The sequence below is a fragment of the Callithrix jacchus genome, chromosome 15 (genome assembly GCF_049354715.1).
Source record: "Callithrix jacchus isolate 240 chromosome 15, calJac240_pri, whole genome shotgun sequence".
NCBI lineage: Eukaryota > Metazoa > Chordata > Mammalia > Primates > Cebidae > Callithrix > Callithrix jacchus.
Genome location: NC_133516.1, coordinates 56,710,793 through 56,728,262, shown reverse-complemented (window position 1 = coordinate 56,728,262; position 17,470 = coordinate 56,710,793). Strand labels below are relative to the sequence as shown.

The window sequence follows — 17,470 nt, the reverse complement described above, 5'->3', positions numbered from 1 at the left end:
AGCTAACTATCCTAAATATATATGCACCCAATACAGGAGCACCCGGATTCATAAAGCAAGTTTTAGAGACCTACAAAGAGATGGAGAATCCCACACAATAATAGTTGGAGAGTTTAACATCCCATTGTCAATATTAAACAGATCAATGAGACAGAAAATTAACAAGGATATTCAGGACTTGAACTCAGCTCTGGACCAAGCAGACCTAATAGACATCTACAGAGCTCTCCACTCCAAGTCAACAAATATATATTATTTTCAGCATCACATAGCAAAGCCTCAGGATACAAAATATTTGTGCAAAAATTACAAGAATTCCTGTACATCAGTAATAGACAAACAGTCAAATCATGAATGAAATTCCATTCACAACTACTACAAAGAGAATAATACCTAGGAATACAATTACAAGAGATGTGAAGGACCTCTTCAAGGAAAACTATAAACCACTGCTCAAAGAAATAAGAGAGGACACAAACAAATGGAAAAATATTCCATGCTCATGGAATTGATTCATGGAAGAATCAATATTGTGAAAATGGCTATACTGCCCAAAGTAATTTATAGATTCAATGCTATTCCCATCAAACTACAATTGAATTTTTTCACAGAATTAGGAAAACTACTTTAAATTACATGTGGAACTAAAAAAGAACCCATATAGCCAAGAGAATAATAAACAAAGAGAACAAAGCTGGAAGCATCATGGTACCTGACTTAAAACTCTACTACAAGGCTACAGTAACCAAAACAGCATGGTACTAGTGCCAGAAGAGGTATATAGACTAATGGAACAGAACAGAGGCCTCATAAATAACACCACATATCTATAACCATCTGATCTTCCACAAACCTGACAAAGACAAGCAATGGGGAAATCATTCCCTATTTAATGAATGGTGCTGGGAAAACTGGCCAGCCATATGAGGAAAACTGAAATTGAAACCCTTCCTTACAACTTATACAAAAATTAACTCAAGATGCATTAAAGACTTAAATGTAAAAACTAAAACCACAAAAATCCTAGAAGAAAACCTAGGCAGTACCATTCAGGACATAGGCATGGGCAAAGACTTCATGACTAAAACACCAAAAGCAATTACAACAAAAGCCAGAATTGACAAATGGGATCTGATTAAACTAAAGTGCTTCTACACAGCAAAAGTAACTATCATCAGAGTGAACAGGCAGTCTACAGAATGGGAGAAAACTTTTGCAATCTACCCATCTGACAAAGGTCTAATATCCAGAATCTACAAGGAACTTAATCAAATTTACAAGAAAAAAAAGACATCCCCATCAAAAGTGGGCAAAGGATATGAACAGACACTCCTCAAAGTAAGACATTTTTGCAGCCAACAAACATGAAAATAAAACTCATCATCACTGGTCATTAGAAAAATACAAATCAAAACCATAGTGAGATACCATCTCATGCCAGTTAGAATGGTGATCATTAAAAAGTCAGGAAACAATAGATACTGGTGAGGATGTGGAGAAATAGGAATGCTTTTACACCATTGGTGGGAGTGTAAATGAGTTCAACAGTTGTGGAAGACAGTATGACAATCCCTCAAGGATGTAAAACCAGAAATACTATGTGACCCAGAAATCCCATTACTAGTTATATACCCAAAGTATTTTAAATCATTCTACTATAAAAGTACATGCACACATATGCTTATTGCAGTGCTACTTACAATAGCAAAGACTTGGAAGCAACACAAATGCCCATCAATGATAGACTGACTGGATAAAGAAAATATAGAAAATGTGGCACATATACAACATGGAATACTAGCCCATAAAAATGAATGAATTCATGTCCTTTGCAGGGACACGGATGAATCTGGAAGCCCTTATTCTCAGCAAATTAATAAAGAAAGAGAAAACGAAACACCACATTTTCTCACTCATAATTGGGAATTGAACAGTGAGAACACATGGACACAGGGAGGGAAACATCACACACCAGGGCCTTTGGAGAAGAGGAGGGAGAGCATTAGGAGAAATACCTAATGCACGTGGGGCTTAAAACCTAGATGATGGGTTGATACATGCAGCAAACCAGCAGAGCACATGTATACTTATGCAACAAGCCTGTACATTCTACACATATATTCCAGAATTAAAAGTAAAAAAAAAAAAAAGAAGAAATTACTTCCAAACACTTTTGAATTTTCCACTTAGCAGAAGAGGAGCTATTATTTATTAATACAGGAAATGCTATATGCCTTCCTCACATCCTACAAAGTAGGCATTCTAGTAAAGGAAGGAAAGATGAGAGCTTAAACTGAGCTGCCCCAGATGGATTAATGTAATTTCATTGGAAATAACCCAATCATTTTGCCAGGATGATTAAATGGTCCTTTCTCTGTAAGGGTATTAAATTATCTCTATTTTGATTCTTCTGTGTCATTTTTTTCCCACGATGTAATGAGTTTTCCACTTCATGTCTTCTTTTGTTTAATATTTCCTTGAATTACTCTTTCCAAATGTCCCACTGTGCTTGTCCAGCCCTCCTCTTCAGGTTCTGATCATGTGCAGGCGAATCTCCTTTTTCAGTTCTCTCTGAAAATTTTTATTAAGAGTGAGCAAAAAAATAAATTTAAATATGAATATACTGCTTAAATATTTTGTAGAATATCCCTCAATTTGTGTTTCTCTGGAACTTTCGCATAATTAAGCTGAAGGTCTGTAACTTTTAGAAAGAGTACCATGATACACCATGTAATGGCATTATAGCAGAGGGAACATTATATCAATATTCCTGATTATCACTAATGTTAAGCTGGATTGCTTCATTAAGATGGTTTCCACCAAGGTTTTAAACCATAAAGTTACCATTTTTCCCTTTCCATATTCTTTTTAGAAGTAAGTCCTATATGAAGAGTTTAGTGTGGCATATGATAACTACAACTTCCTCAGTTCATGTCTGAGAAAGTATCGTTACACTTCCTGGAGGGAAGAGTTTCAAAGAATTTGTGGACATATGTTAAAATCATCACAGTGATATATTGAGTATAATATGTTCCGGCCACAAATTATCCTGATCCTCCTTGAGGTTTTGCCCAGCAATTTCATATTTACTGACAGACTTTGCTTGCAGCAATTATTACTATTGTGATCATCTTAATATGTTAGTATTGCTATAGAGGAATATCTGAGGCTGGGTAATTTATAAAAAAAAAAGGGTTTATCTGGCTCACAATTGTACTTGCTGGAAGATTGTGCATCTGATGAAAGCCTCAGGCTGCCTTTACTCATAGCTGAACTCAAAGAGGAGCTGGTGTGTGATTACAGGGGAAGAGAGAACCAAGAGGGAGAAGGGAAGGAGGTGCCAGGCTCTTTTTAAGAACCAGTTCTAGGAGCAACAAACAGAGTGAGAACTTGCTCGTCATCATAAGGACATTATGCCATTCATGAAAGACCTGCCTCCATGATCCAAACACCTCCTATTAGGCCCCACTTTCAATGTTAGAGATCAGATTTCAACATGAGACTTGGAGTGTCAGATATCCAATCTATAGCAGTGATCTAATAGTAATATTCTGCTTCTTACATTCCTTCTATATTTACTAATTAAAATTCTTCTAAACAAAAAAATTCTGACTTCTGCCCCTTTTATTCACTTATTCAATTAATCATTTATTTTTATCAGTATGGGTTGGAGAATAGTCATTTTAGTCTTTGGGCTATAATACTATACTATAATTATTAAATTGGTTGCTCAAATTGCTCCAGTTTCAGCCATGGAAGAGTTAACATTGCAAATGACTGGGTAATTTTAGGGTAATTATGTGGGTTTTAGAAGAAGCTAATAATATTCTGTGTTGTTAGATCAATCTTCTAGACCTGACTTTATTCTGAGTCTGCTGAGCACTAAGCTCATTACTATTGGGATAAGAGAGACCTTCCCTTCTTTTTAGAATTCTTTCATATTATTCTTACCTTTAGTGATCCCCTGTTCTAATGTGCCTGTAAATTTGGATTGGAGGTTAAGAGTGGTCTTTTCCTTGTGAATTAGGATATGATTGTGAGACTTGCATTAAGATTTCTTATTTTTTTCTAGGATTAAATGTACAACAAATTTACTGTTTACTTTGGTCTCATTTACTTTGATTTGATAAGTAGAAATATCTATTACTTTTTTTCAAATTAATTAGAGAGTCTTACAAATATAATCCTCTCATAAACTGAAATATTACTTTAATTTCACCAGGGTATATTTCATTAGTTTTTCCCAAGTTTATTATGATTCTCTAACTTTGGCCACAAATGAAAGTCTAGATAATCTCATGTTGACTGCTACCTATTACCACAAATTGCAGTTTGGTTTTCATATTGAAAGAAATCTTGGAGTTTTAAAACACCATTTTCCTATCCAGAACACTAATTTTTCAGGACCAGGAAACAAAGTAAATTTCTAAAAATATTGTGATTCTTATCTTTTTATATCATTAATTGAAAATCAACTGTATTAATAAATCCAAAATCCAGGTAAAATATATAGACAAAAATGTGCTCTTAAAAATTAATAATTAATTAGGGATAATAAATATTTTAATTTAAGACAAGCTTAAGCAGGGATGTTTTATAAGTTTCATTTCCTAAACTAATGCTTAGCACATAGGACGTGTTTAATAGTCATGTGTGATTTAACAAAAATATCAATAAAGAATTTATAACTTGTCATTTCAGCTAGATTATGCACATGTTATTCATTATAAATTTAAAAATGAATACTCAGAAATTATTTTTCAAAATTATTATTGATGCTTACTGCACTATTGTAAAAAATTAAGTATTTATTTTATACTTCAATTGGAATATCAAGAAAAATACCATTTCAGAAATCCAGAAGCAAGTGAGATTACTGAATTTTTTTTTCTATTTGCACATTACCCATTTAGCAAGTTTATATGGAAATGGAAAATTAGTTTGCATTATGAATGTATTATTTTTGTTGTAATAAGGCTTAATATATTTATATAAACGAATTAAAACTATTTAGACAGATTTATTGTGAAATTAAATTCTTTACCAAAATAATTGTAATACTATAAAATCATCATGTCACACTTTTATTTCTTTACTCCTCCCTCACTCTAACCACCTATACAAATACAAATAGTTTCAAATATCATGTGTTTCAGTAATGGGTAGGATTTTTTTTTTTTTTTTGAGACGGAGTTTCGCTCTTGTTACCCAGGCTGGAGTGCAATGGCGCGATCTCGGCTCACGGCAACCTCCACCTCCTGGGTTCAGGCAATTCTCCTGCCTCAGCCTCCTGAGTAGCTGGGATTACAGGCACGCACCACCATGCCCAGCTAATTTTTTTGTACTTTTAGTAGAGACGGGGTTTCACCATGTTGACCAAGATAGTCTCGATCTCTTGACCTCGTGATCCACCCGCCTCGGCCTCCCAAAGTGCTGGGATTACAGGCTTGAGCCACCACGCCCAGCCAATGGGTAGGATTTTACACCTAGATACCTGAAGACAGATATTAGTAATTTATTGACTATTTAAATGACAAAGTTACTTGAGAAAAACTAAAATTCTTTTTCAGTAATAAATAAGTCATATATTCAAAATTTTATTCTAGCACTTTCTAGCTCTGTTTCCTTGACTGGCTTACCTAACATCTCTGAACCTTCATTTAATGTCTTTCCCTAAACAAGGCACATGATACAGACCTTGCAAATTTGCTGTGATAGTGCAGCTGTCATAATCAGAGGAGTGCTTATTTTGGTCTTTATTTTCAAAATCTTCTGGCTGTCACAAATCATTAATAACAGTAATTGATTAAGAAAATATACTTTCGATGTTATGATTCTGCCAGATAACTTAACATTCTTTTTATGATGATGATGCAAAACTTAAATTTAAAATCATGATTAAATGAGATCCAATTGGATAATCTATTAGACTCGTCCAAGGTAACAGATTGCTTTTCTGAAGCTTTACTGAAATATAGCACATTACAGTAGATATGAATGGTTTTTACAGAGAGCATGAGATGATTATGTGATTTGTTTTGAGACTTTTTCAATGTATTAAAATATTAATGTATCTTATTAAGAGCAATTATCAATAAGAATTCTAGTAAAATCACAATGAAAGATTGTCCACTTTTTTTCCAAAAGGGAGGGAGCTTGTTGATATACTAGAAAATATATAGGTTTTCAAATTAGAAAAATATATTTAAATCCAAATGTCCACTTATTAGTACTTTGTGGAATCTTAGTTTCTTTATTATTGATGTGGAATTAAGAAAATGTCTTCTTCAGGGTGGCTTTGATGGTGACAGACAATTATATATGAAGAGTTTAGTGTGGCATATGGTAACTAAAACTTCCTCTGTTCATTTCTGTGGTAGATATCAACACATTTTATCATTTTGCAAGCACCCCATTACAAATGTAGGCAGAAACTTTGCCATGTATCCATCATGCATTATTAAATGCACTCATTCATTCATTCATTTATCATAATATACTAGGTAGTGGGAATAACCAAGTGAGGGAAATTAAGAAAAATAACTACAATGTAAAGCAAGAAAGAAATTTCTGAGACAATTGGCTGGTTGTTAAAGAAGAAAATGGCACTAGAAAAAGTATCACAGAAGAGGTGGAATTTAAGATGCTCATGGAAGATGAAGATGGGTCCTAAATTTTCAGAAGAGTGTAGAGAGGCTTTAAGACTGTCAAAACAACAGGAGTAAGTTCAAGAAGGCATGTGTAACCACAATAAATTTCTGAGTCTCATGTGACCCAACCTTCAAACAAACAGACTCCAGTAACAATAAGAAAGTAATTCCAATTTCTAGTTGTGTCTCTCAAAGAACATCAAAGGGTACATAGTTTAAAACTTACTTCTGTTATTCCTTTCATTCTGTGATTTATTTTACCCCCTCCTGCTTTCCCTCAAGCATCTCTTCATGTTCTCCTTTTCTACAGACCATCAAAATGCACTTCATCCCGAGGGGTCTTTCCTTTTCCATTTCCTTTACTGTATTTCTTTTTACTTTTATCCCTTGTAGGAATTTCTCTTGACACAATTTAAATTCCCTATTCTGATTTTCCCTCTAGCATGATTTGCATAATAAGGCCCAAGAACTAGGGCAGGGGTTCTTATCCACAAGGTTTTGGACCGTATTTCAATGTAATTGGTTTCTCTTAGAAACCTAGGCATTTTATTTTACGCATTTAGAAACACTCTTCTGAGAAGTGACCCATAGGTTTCTCCAGATTGCCAAAGAGGCCCATGGCACAAAACCCATTTAAAAACTCATGAAACCAGGGAGAAGGAGGGGCAACTGAAAACAGCATCCAACTGGCCAGGCATGGTGGCTCATGCCTGTAATCCCAGCACTTTGGGATCTGCCCACTAGGCCGGCAGAGGAGGATCACTTGAGGTCAGGAGTTTGAGACCAGCCTGAACACCATGGAGAAACCTGTCTCTACTAAAAATACAAAATTAGCCAGGCATGGTAGTGTGTGCGTGTCATCCCAGTTACTCTGGAGGCTGAGGCAGGAGAGTTGCTTGAACCCGGGAGGTGGAGCTTATGGTGAGCCAAGATTGTGCCACTGCACTCTATTTAGCCTTGGCAACGGAGGGAAACTCTGTCTCAGAAAAAGAAAGAAAAGACAAGCAAGCAAGAAAAAGAAAGAAAGAAGAAAGAGAGAGAAAGAAAAAAGAAAAGAAAAGAGCAGCCAATATTTTTTCATTCAAGTTTTTGTCCCTGCTTTACTCAAAACTATCTGCAGACATGTGAGGAGCAATGGGCAGTTTATGTAACCAAAACTTAGAATGACAACAGGAAGTAATGGGACTTGAGACACTGATGTTCTATGCATATAGAAACAAAAATGAGACACAAAACAGCCACTATGCTGTGCATACAGGATGTCAAACATGCTCTTCATAAAAGCATAAAGGGCTCATTCCTTCTATGTTTCTTTCCATCCTCTCGTGGGTTATCCTGCTACTCTTCTCATTAGTTTTCCCAAAAATTATCTATAGCCTGAACCTAGTGAAGAAATATTCAAACTTACTGAAACTTCTGATTTCAAAGCAGATTAGTTCCAAACCCAGATTAAACAGAAATCAGCTGTCACAGTTCAAATATTTCACAGTAGTTATCCAATCATTTAATTCCTTTCCTGTCTCCCCATATCCCCTCCTCACCTCTTCTAATACCTTAACTAGAATTTTTCAAGGGAGTAGGTTTCTGAAAGACACTCCTGCCAGCTTTTAGTGTTGCAGAAAAATCAACCCGCCTGCCACCAGCTGTGTGACAATTTATATAGTGTTGCTAGACCCATAATGGTTCAGAGTATTTTTGAATATATTATTTTTGACAGGTTCTTCTCCCAATTAAGGACCATACAAAACTCTTCATTCACAGTTAAAATTCCCAGCAGTGGTATCCCTTGTGTAGCTAAGGAGTTTTGAGTCTTGGAAAAAGAAAAGTCTAGGTTTTCACGGATATCTGGGAAGAAGCGCAAATCAGCCCACAGCTCATTCCTTTACATTAGTGGGTCAGTTTTTAGGGACAGCACAGATTTCCAATTTGCTGAATGTTAAGTCACCTTCTTCCATCAACTCCCTGTCAATGGCAAAACTATTATATAATACCCAAACTTTTACTTTTGTTAAAGCAGCAGAATCCCAATTATTACCATAAACACAAAACTCAGAAAAGACCAAACTTATATTTTAACTTTTCACTTGAGGACAGATTGAATATGGCAGCTCATTTCAAGTTATAACCACATCTATGATGGAGCAATTGTATAAAACTACAGGGATAACACAAATAAATTTAAATAGATTCTCATGATCTCCTGGACAGTACTGGTCAATAGGGACTAAGTTTCTTTTGAAATTTAACTCCTCTGACAACTTGAAAATTTACTAAGTAATAGTACTGACCAGTGATTCTACCAGCTGACATGTATTCTATTGTGAATACTATTAAAATTAAAAAAAAAATGAGTGCTTAGAATGTATCAAAGACTTTATATGTACTAATCCATCTATTTTTTCCCCAAAACTGTTTGAGTTAGATATTAAGATTATCTCCACTTTAGAGAGGTGAGAATTGAGAAAGTTGAATGTTCTGGACCTGAGTCCAGGCAGTCTAGACCCGGAGCTTGCTTGCAGTTTGTGCTGTTACATAGTGTTCCAGATCTAAAAGGGCGCTCCACTGAGGTCAATGTTCCTGTCTTAGAAATCATTAATAATTTGTGCAAACAGAGTCGTGCATTTTCATTTTGCACCTGTCTCCACAAATTATAGAGCCAGTCCTACCCAAGCACTTAATCTTTATGCTATCTTGGCCGTATTTCATCACCTGATTCATAGAAACATCATCAAATCCCACTCTCTCCTTAACCATTTTTGAGTCCTTATTTGTCCCTGCCTTGGCTGAAATCTGGCTCTCACTGGATGATACCACTCTGTAGCACTGTTAGGTGACAGCACCTTGTTGGTTTGTTACCCATCACGGATCTTGGGGATTGAAAGGGATATTGTTGTACTCCATGCTTCTCATTGCCACTTCCAGACCACTTCTTTCAGCCTCTCGCTGCTTTCTTGAATACGAAACCACTTCACTAAGTTAGTTCACGAACTTCATCCTCATCTTAATCGCTATCCCTGTTAAACCTCCTGTTTAGTCTCCATTCATCTGAATCTTTAGAGCTAGTGCAAAGCCTCATCAATCCAGTGTTGTCTGCATGAACATTGTACGCACTATGGTACTGATGAATTCCTTGACCTCTACATCTGATATTGTTATAGAGACACACTGAAAAAGCTATACTGGGAACTTGCCATTACCAGAAACTGAGCTACCTCTTAAATCCTAAATTTATATGTTACATTTTACTACTGCCTCACTCCTTCCAGTTGAATTGTTGATTTATTCTTTCTACCTTAATTCCTGACCACATTGGGGCCTCCCATCCTTTCACCCTCTTATTTTCCATTCTTCTTAGTCCTTAATATTATTCTTGACATATTTCTTTACTCAAGATACTATGGGCCACTGTTTTCAAATGTTTATGTAAATACCCATATTCAATTGCATTTCTACCTTTTCATCATATCTGTCTGCTAAAATCTCACCCTAAACTAATCCTAACCAATCCCTTCCCTGGGCCTGCATTTTAAAAAGCTAAGAAATAATAGCATAGATGTATATTAGACAGCTTTAAATCATTACGTACTCATGATCACTAGTTTCCAATAGGTTATCCACCCTGCCAGGCAATTCTCTAGAGTATTTGCAGTGCATTTTCTCTTAGGTGGAGTTCCTTAACAACATTGTCTGAGACAAGGACTTTGAGTGAGTGATGTATGAGGGAGTGGTGGAAGTGGAATAGGCAAGAACATGGGTTCCACTGAGTTCCAGCCTCAATGTCAGTCCATAGGAGCTGGAACATAAGTGGTTTCACAAAAATTGGACCACTTGAGGCAATGGCAACAATACCTCTTATCCCCCCATGCATCAGTGGCCCATCCCTGTGGGTGGAGAGGAAGCAATGTCCCAGGCATTTCTGGGCAAAGTGGCTACCTTCAGCCCAGGGTGATTCTTAGAGGAATGTAGCTGTGAGTTGTCCACAGCAAACCTCCACAAGAGCTGGGTGATGGGATCTGGATGAGGCACCACATCACTCACTACATTCACCCTCTTAATTTCTACTGTGATTATGTAAAAATGTTTCCATTTTCCTCCCACCCACTAAACCGCCACCTTTACACAAAACCCCACAACTATCTAAGTCAGTTTCTTTGTTATATGTTCTCTTAGTATGATGGTGTTTCTCAGGCTCAGAGATCTTATTTCACTGTGTGTGTTTGTATATATAATATCTGTCTTTGCAACCAAACTGCATGCTCCATGAGAAAAAAGACAAAATATATTTGTCCATGAATATCACACCTCTTGGGCTAAGAACACTATGTGTATTAAAGCTTCCATCTCCTACAGCTATGAGCAAGGTACTGTTATTATCCCATACTGCGAACAAGAAGTTCAGGAATTTGCTCAAGTTCACATGGCTAAGAAGTAGATCTGTGATATTAAACCAAGCAGTCTGACTTCATAGTCTTTGGTCTTATCTAGTACACTATACTATACTGTACTGCCTCTCATATGAATGGTGTAATAAATAAAGAACAGATTAAATAGAGGGAGAAAAGAGAGGGAAATGGAAGAAGGGAGAAAGGAAAATAGAATGCAGCAGACTGCAGACACACATACTATGTGATGTAGTCAGAAGCATTTGAGTATCTCACAGAAAATGGCCTTTTGTTAAACCAGTCTTTTTAAGTAGACGTCAACTCTCGCTGGATGCATAAAGCATCCCAAGAAGGGAAGGGAATAGGACACTAATCTTGTGAAACAATTCGATCTCCTATGAATCCAGATGGGAAATTCACAGTCACTGAGGTTTGGAAAGAAACCTAAAGGTCATTCTGTTCAAACCTCTCAGTGGCATCTGGTCCATTTAGGAGACAGTGTTTAAAAATTGTTTTTCTTCCAATAAAGAACATAATTAATGAGTTTGTTATTATTTTTAAGGTTTAAGACAGCAAATTGAGAGCAGATATAGTTAATATCTTCTGGCTGCTTTAAAACTAAACTGGATTAAACGTTTGTTTCATCAGATATCCTCTTTGATAAATGATCCAAGATGTCTAGCATCATCAGAATGTAGGTTGAACCTCCATGTGTGAGAACATTTTTCTCAATTTATTATAATTCCAGTGATTTATGCACAACAGTAATGGAAATAGCCTGGTGTCGATTTCCAAGGCGCAGTGTGGGAGGCACTGTGTGTGCACAAATCCCGTTATTTGTTAATAAGATTTGTCCACATACCCTCTGCCCAATCTGTCCAATGCTTTGAAATATTGCAGCTGCTTCTCATTTCCTGCTAAATCTGATTGGCAACAATGTCAACGCCACAGCTCAACCTTCAAACAGAAGCACAACTCCAAGTAAGAATACACAGTTGGCAAAAACAGTCATTAATGCCACCACCAAGGATGCCATCTGGGGAATTTCATTACCATGCTAGGCCCAGCTCTAAAGTAAGATATTTCATATTCAACTGAATATGGCTTTTTAACATTGGTGACTCCACATAACAGTTCTTAACTGGAGGCGATTTTGCTACTCATAAAACATTTGGCAACATCTGGAGACATTTTTAATTGTTATCATTAAAGGGGGATGTCCATCAAGTGGGTGGAGGCCTGGATAATGCTAAACATCTTACAATCCACCAGAAAGCCTCCCAAACAAAAAATTACCCAGTGCAAAATTTTGATCATGCTGAGGTTGCAGCCCTGCTCCAAGGCATTTCAAAGCAATCTAATATAACCATAAATGACAGTTGTCTTTCTTTATCACCATTTAGGATACAAACTACAATGTCTGTTGGGGAACAAGTAGTTTAAATGCATGGGATCTAATCTGGCATTATATTTCTGTCTTTGTGATGTTTATGAATACATCTCTTGCTATGTATTTTGCCAGTACAAAAAGAAGTAGCAACAGTAAGGAGGAGAGTGGTAACAGCAATGCAGCAACAGTAAGTAGCAACAGTATTGCAGATTCTTGGAAATGTGTTACAGGGACTCTCCTGGTACATTTTCAGCCCCTATTCTCAAATATCAGTTCAGCAAGTTGTATGGGAATCCCATGACTACCGGATTATGGGTCAAAAGCTTGGCGAAAATTTCCCTTGAACTAACTGAACTGTGTTCCGGTCCTGTAAGACTATTGTCAGCAACCTAAAATGGTCACAGTCACCATAGCTCTCCAAGAGGTAAACATAGTAAAACAAAGACAACATTTTGAAACTTATTGGACCATAAATTTTCTTAGTTTTGTAACATCTGTTAATACTGCTTTAAACAAATGATCTACTACAGCCAGCACGTTCATCGGTAAAGTACGATGCAAACGTTGGAATTACTTGCCCAGAATTATTCACCAAGTAGGACAAAGCAAGGACCACAACAAATACCACTTTTTGTTGTCGATTCTTCCGCTATGCAGTGTTTATTGTTACAGCTATAGTTTTAAAATGATGTCATAATTACATCATTAAATCACAGTATAAAGTGCTTGGAATAAAACATTACTTTGGTCAGAGCATTTTAAAATCTAGTATCATGTTACTCTTGACAATTCACATGGAATTATTTTTCCCTCTACTACTCCGCTTCCTCCTCCTATTGTCATCTTCCCTATTATCATCACTACCACTGTATCTTGAATGTAAAATTAACCTCTAGAATTTACCATGAGTCTAGGGCCTTTGTTACCCCAATGTTGAAAATAATCTGTGGCGCATTGGAGTCACTCCACGTCTGCTCAATTCGTGGAAGCCCCATTTTGTAGGTAAGGGATATGAAGCAAAATCTGAAGGTAGAAGTACATAATTTTTAAAAGCACCTACTATGTTGAAAGCACTATGCTAGTTATTTTTTCAGATAGTATTTCATGGAATTAGTGAGATATAATAGCAACATCAAAAGATAAAACTGGCAAAATAGCAAAAATAATACATGTTTAGGAAGGTATCTAACAAAAACTACAGAATAAATGAAGGAAAATTGCAGTAATCTTTTTATTCTTGCTTTCTGCACTCTAAGACAGGGAGCCTATAGACACTGGCTGCTTCCTTAAGACTGCAGCGTATTGACTCACATTTATTTGGTTTTATGCAAAAGGCCAGTGAGTTTTCTGGGTAAAATTTCTCAGTGGAGCTACAAGAAGAGACACAATGATGAGCAATTAACTTTTCACAACCAGCCTGCTAAACTAGCCAGAATTAAAGACATCAGTAATTCCACTTCAATTTTATGTTTATTTTTTATGATTACGAAGTCTAGTCGACTTGATGTTCAACTCATAATTCTCAAAAACAAAACGGGAAAGAACTCACTGGAAGAATGAAGCAATGAAAGATTATCTCTAATAACTAATGTTTTATTTTTTATTTTGTTTGAGACAGAGTCTTGCTTTTGTTGCCCAGGCTGGAGTGTAGTGGGACAATATCGGTTCACTGCAACCTCCGTCTCCTGGGATCAAGGGATTTTCCTGCTTTAGTATCCCAAGTAGCTGAGACAACAGGCATGCATCACCGAGCCTGGCTAATTTTTGTATTTTTAATAGAGATGGGATTTCACCATGTTGGCCAGACTATTCTTGAATTCCTGGCCTTAAGTGATCTGCCTGCCTTGGCCTCCCAAAGTGCTGGGATTACAGGGATGAGCCAGCATGTTCTGCCTCTAATAATTAATTATTAAACATGTTTCATTATCTGGTAGATGAGCTTCCTGCAGATCCTTGTCAGTTCTTCTCCACCCATCTACCTATCTAGAGTGCAATAGTAAAAATAAACTGGGAAATTATCAGATAATTATTTCACAGAAGAGCTTCTAATTAGTAGGAATGCTTAACATTAGGAAATGTTATCAACTTAAACATAGGCAACCTTAAAAAGGCATTACAACTGAAAGCAGATAAAATTAGCATTGACTAGCTAACTTCTAGATCTAGAAATAATGTTTTTAATGTCTAACCATTGTCAAGTATCTACAAACATCTTAAGTTACCTTGAAGCACATGGCAAAGCAAGCTGAAATATTCCCACTAATACATGAGCTCACTGACAAATTCATTTGTCCATCACTTATTCAAACATCACTGTGCACCAATGACATAGAAAACACTAGACTCAGTGCTGCAGAGGATAGAAGGTACAGACTCTGCTCTTGAAGAGGTCATGTACTGATCAGGAGGATTAGAAATTGTGTTTTAAAGGTAAACTCAAGTACCTGTAAACAAAATTGAAAAGCGAGGATGTTCATTGCTGCATTGTTTGTAAAAATAAGAATCTGGAGGAAACACACATGTTTATTTGGAGAAAAATGGCTAAAGAAATATGTATTATTTGCAATAGAGAATAGTGTAACAGCAGTAAACAAATCAAAACAACCCCAGTAGCCAGAATTTGAATGAATAAAGCAAATAGCCAAACCAATATTACCATGTAAATATTATATATTTATGGGCATGTAACAAGTATAGAGCTTTTTAGGGAAAAGGCCTAGAAAGATGTAAATGAAATGAGAACAGTGGTTTCCACTGGGCAAATACTGGAACTATGAAAATCATTGTAACAACCTATAGTTTTACCCATAATGTTCCAATTTAAGATGATAGTAAATATATTATTTATCAAATATATGTACATAGAGATAAATATAGATATATATTAACATGAATACCACAAGGAAGAACACATAAAAGGATAAAGAATTCTGAAAAAAATTGGTTTTCTCTCAGGAGAATTACTCAACGTTTTATAGAGGAAAAGCCATTTATTATTAGTTTGAAAAATCCAGAATAGGACACAAAAATAGAAGAGGAAAATATATAATTAACTACAAAGATACTGAAGTACACAAAACTTACAAAGATTAAAATTTTAGCTGAAATTTGGGGGGCAGGGAAAGATGAGTAAACAGACCAGAGGTAAAACAGTTTCATTTTTCAGATTATGAAACTATTCGATATGCATCAAAATGGCAGATACATACATTATGTATTTCAAAAAAACCCTTAGAACTACACAAGTTAACATGAAACTTTTGACAGTAATAATTTTCAATATTGGTTCATCAGTTGTAACAAATGCGCCACAGTAATGCAAGATATTAATAATAGGGGAAATTACATGTATTGAGCGAATAGGGAGTACATGGGAACTCTCTGTGCTCTGTGTTTGATTTTTCTGTAAACCTAAAACTTCTCTAAGAAATAAAGCCTATTTGGCTATTGGTTTGTCATAAATAGCTTTTATTATTTTGAGATATGTTCCATCGACAGCTAGTTTGAGAGTTTTTAGCATAATGGCCTGTTGAATTTTGTCAAAGGCCTTCTCTGCATCTATTGAGATAATCACACAGTTTTTGTCTTTGGTTCTGTTTATGTTGTGGATTACGTTTATACACTTGCGTGTGTTGAACCAGCCTTGCATCCCTGGAATGAAGCCTACTTCATTGTGATGGATAAGCTTTTTGATGTGCTGTTGCAATTGGTTTATCAGTAGTTTATTCAAAATTTTTGCATCTATGTTCATCACGAATATGGGCCTGAAGTTTCCTCTTCTTGTTGAGTCTCTGCTGGGTTTTGGTATCAGGATAATGTTGGTCTCATAAAAGGACTTGGGAAGGGGTCCCTCTTTTTGCATTGTTTGGAATAGTTTCAGAAGGAGTAGGACCAGCTCCTCTTTGTTCATCTGGTAGAATTAGGCTGTAAACCCAACTGGACCTGGGCTTTTTTGGGTGGTAGGCTATTAATTGCTGCCTCAACTTCAGCCGTTGTTATTGGTCTATTCAGCGTTTTGACTTCTTCCTGGTTTGGGCTTGGGAGGGTGTAAGTGTCCAGGAATTTATCCATTTCTTCCAGGTTTTCTTGTTATGTGCATAGAGTTTGTAGTAAGCTCTGATAGTAGGTTGTATTTCTGTGGAATTGGTAGTGATATCCCCTTTAACATTTTTTATTGCATCTATTTGATTATTCTTTCTTTTTTATTAATCTGGCTAGTGGTCTATTTTACTGTTCTTTTCAAAAAAACCTGCTCCTGGATTTATTGATTTTTTTGAAGGGTTTTTTTTTTTTTTTTTTTTGTCTCTATCTCTTTGAGTTCTGCTCTGATCTTAGTTATTTCTTATCTTCATCTAGCTTTTGAGTTTTTTTAATCTTGCTCCTGTAGCTCTTTCATTTTTGATGAAATAGGGTGTTGATTTTAGATTTTTCCTTGCTTCTCATGTGGGCATTTATTGCTATAAATTTTCCTCTAGACACTGCTTTAAATGTAACGCAGAGATTCTGGTATGTTGTATATTTGTTCTCACTGGTTTCGAAGAACATCTTTATTTCTGCCTCCATTTCTCTCAGCAATTGCTTGTTCATAAACTATTTTTCTCTCCTTCACTAATGAAGCTTAGTTTGGCTGGATATGAAATTCTAGGTTGAAAGTTCCTTTTTTAAGGATGTTGAATATTGGCTCCCATTCTCTTCTGGCTTATAGACAAATCAAGAGCAAACAAACATTCACAATTGCTAAAATAGAATAAAATACCTAGGAATACAACTCAAAACAGATGTAAAGGACCTCTTCAAGGATAACTATGAACCACTGCTCAAGGAAATAAGAGAGGACACAAACAGATGGAAAAACATTGCATGTTCATGGTTAGGAAGAATCAATATTGTGAAAATGGCCATACTGCCCAAAGTAATTTATAGATTCAACACTATCCCCATCAAGCTACCTGACCCTCTTCACAGAACTGGAAAAACCCACCTTAAACTTCATATAGAAGCAAAAGGGAGCCCATATAGCCAAGACAATCCTAAGCAAAAAGAACAAA

The 17,470-nt window shown here is 36.0% G+C and overlaps 1 long non-coding RNA gene across 7 annotated transcripts in view; it reads right to left on the bottom strand.

Annotated features, from left to right (window-relative positions):
- The window catches only part of LOC144579437 (uncharacterized), a 329,449-nt gene that overhangs the window by 161,120 nt on the left and 150,859 nt on the right, over positions 1-17,470 (bottom strand). For 3 of the 7 annotated variants that reach the window (XR_013526923.1, XR_013526925.1, XR_013526927.1), the window contains exon 7: positions 2,172-2,571. The exons of 2 other annotated variants lie outside the window; for them this stretch is intronic. This is a non-coding gene — a long non-coding RNA (uncharacterized LOC144579437). Of the gene's footprint in view, positions 1-2,171; positions 2,572-5,697; positions 5,777-17,470 lie in introns of those variants that run through there. 2 more of the 7 variants (XR_013526924.1, XR_013526929.1) reach the window with 1 other exon arrangement.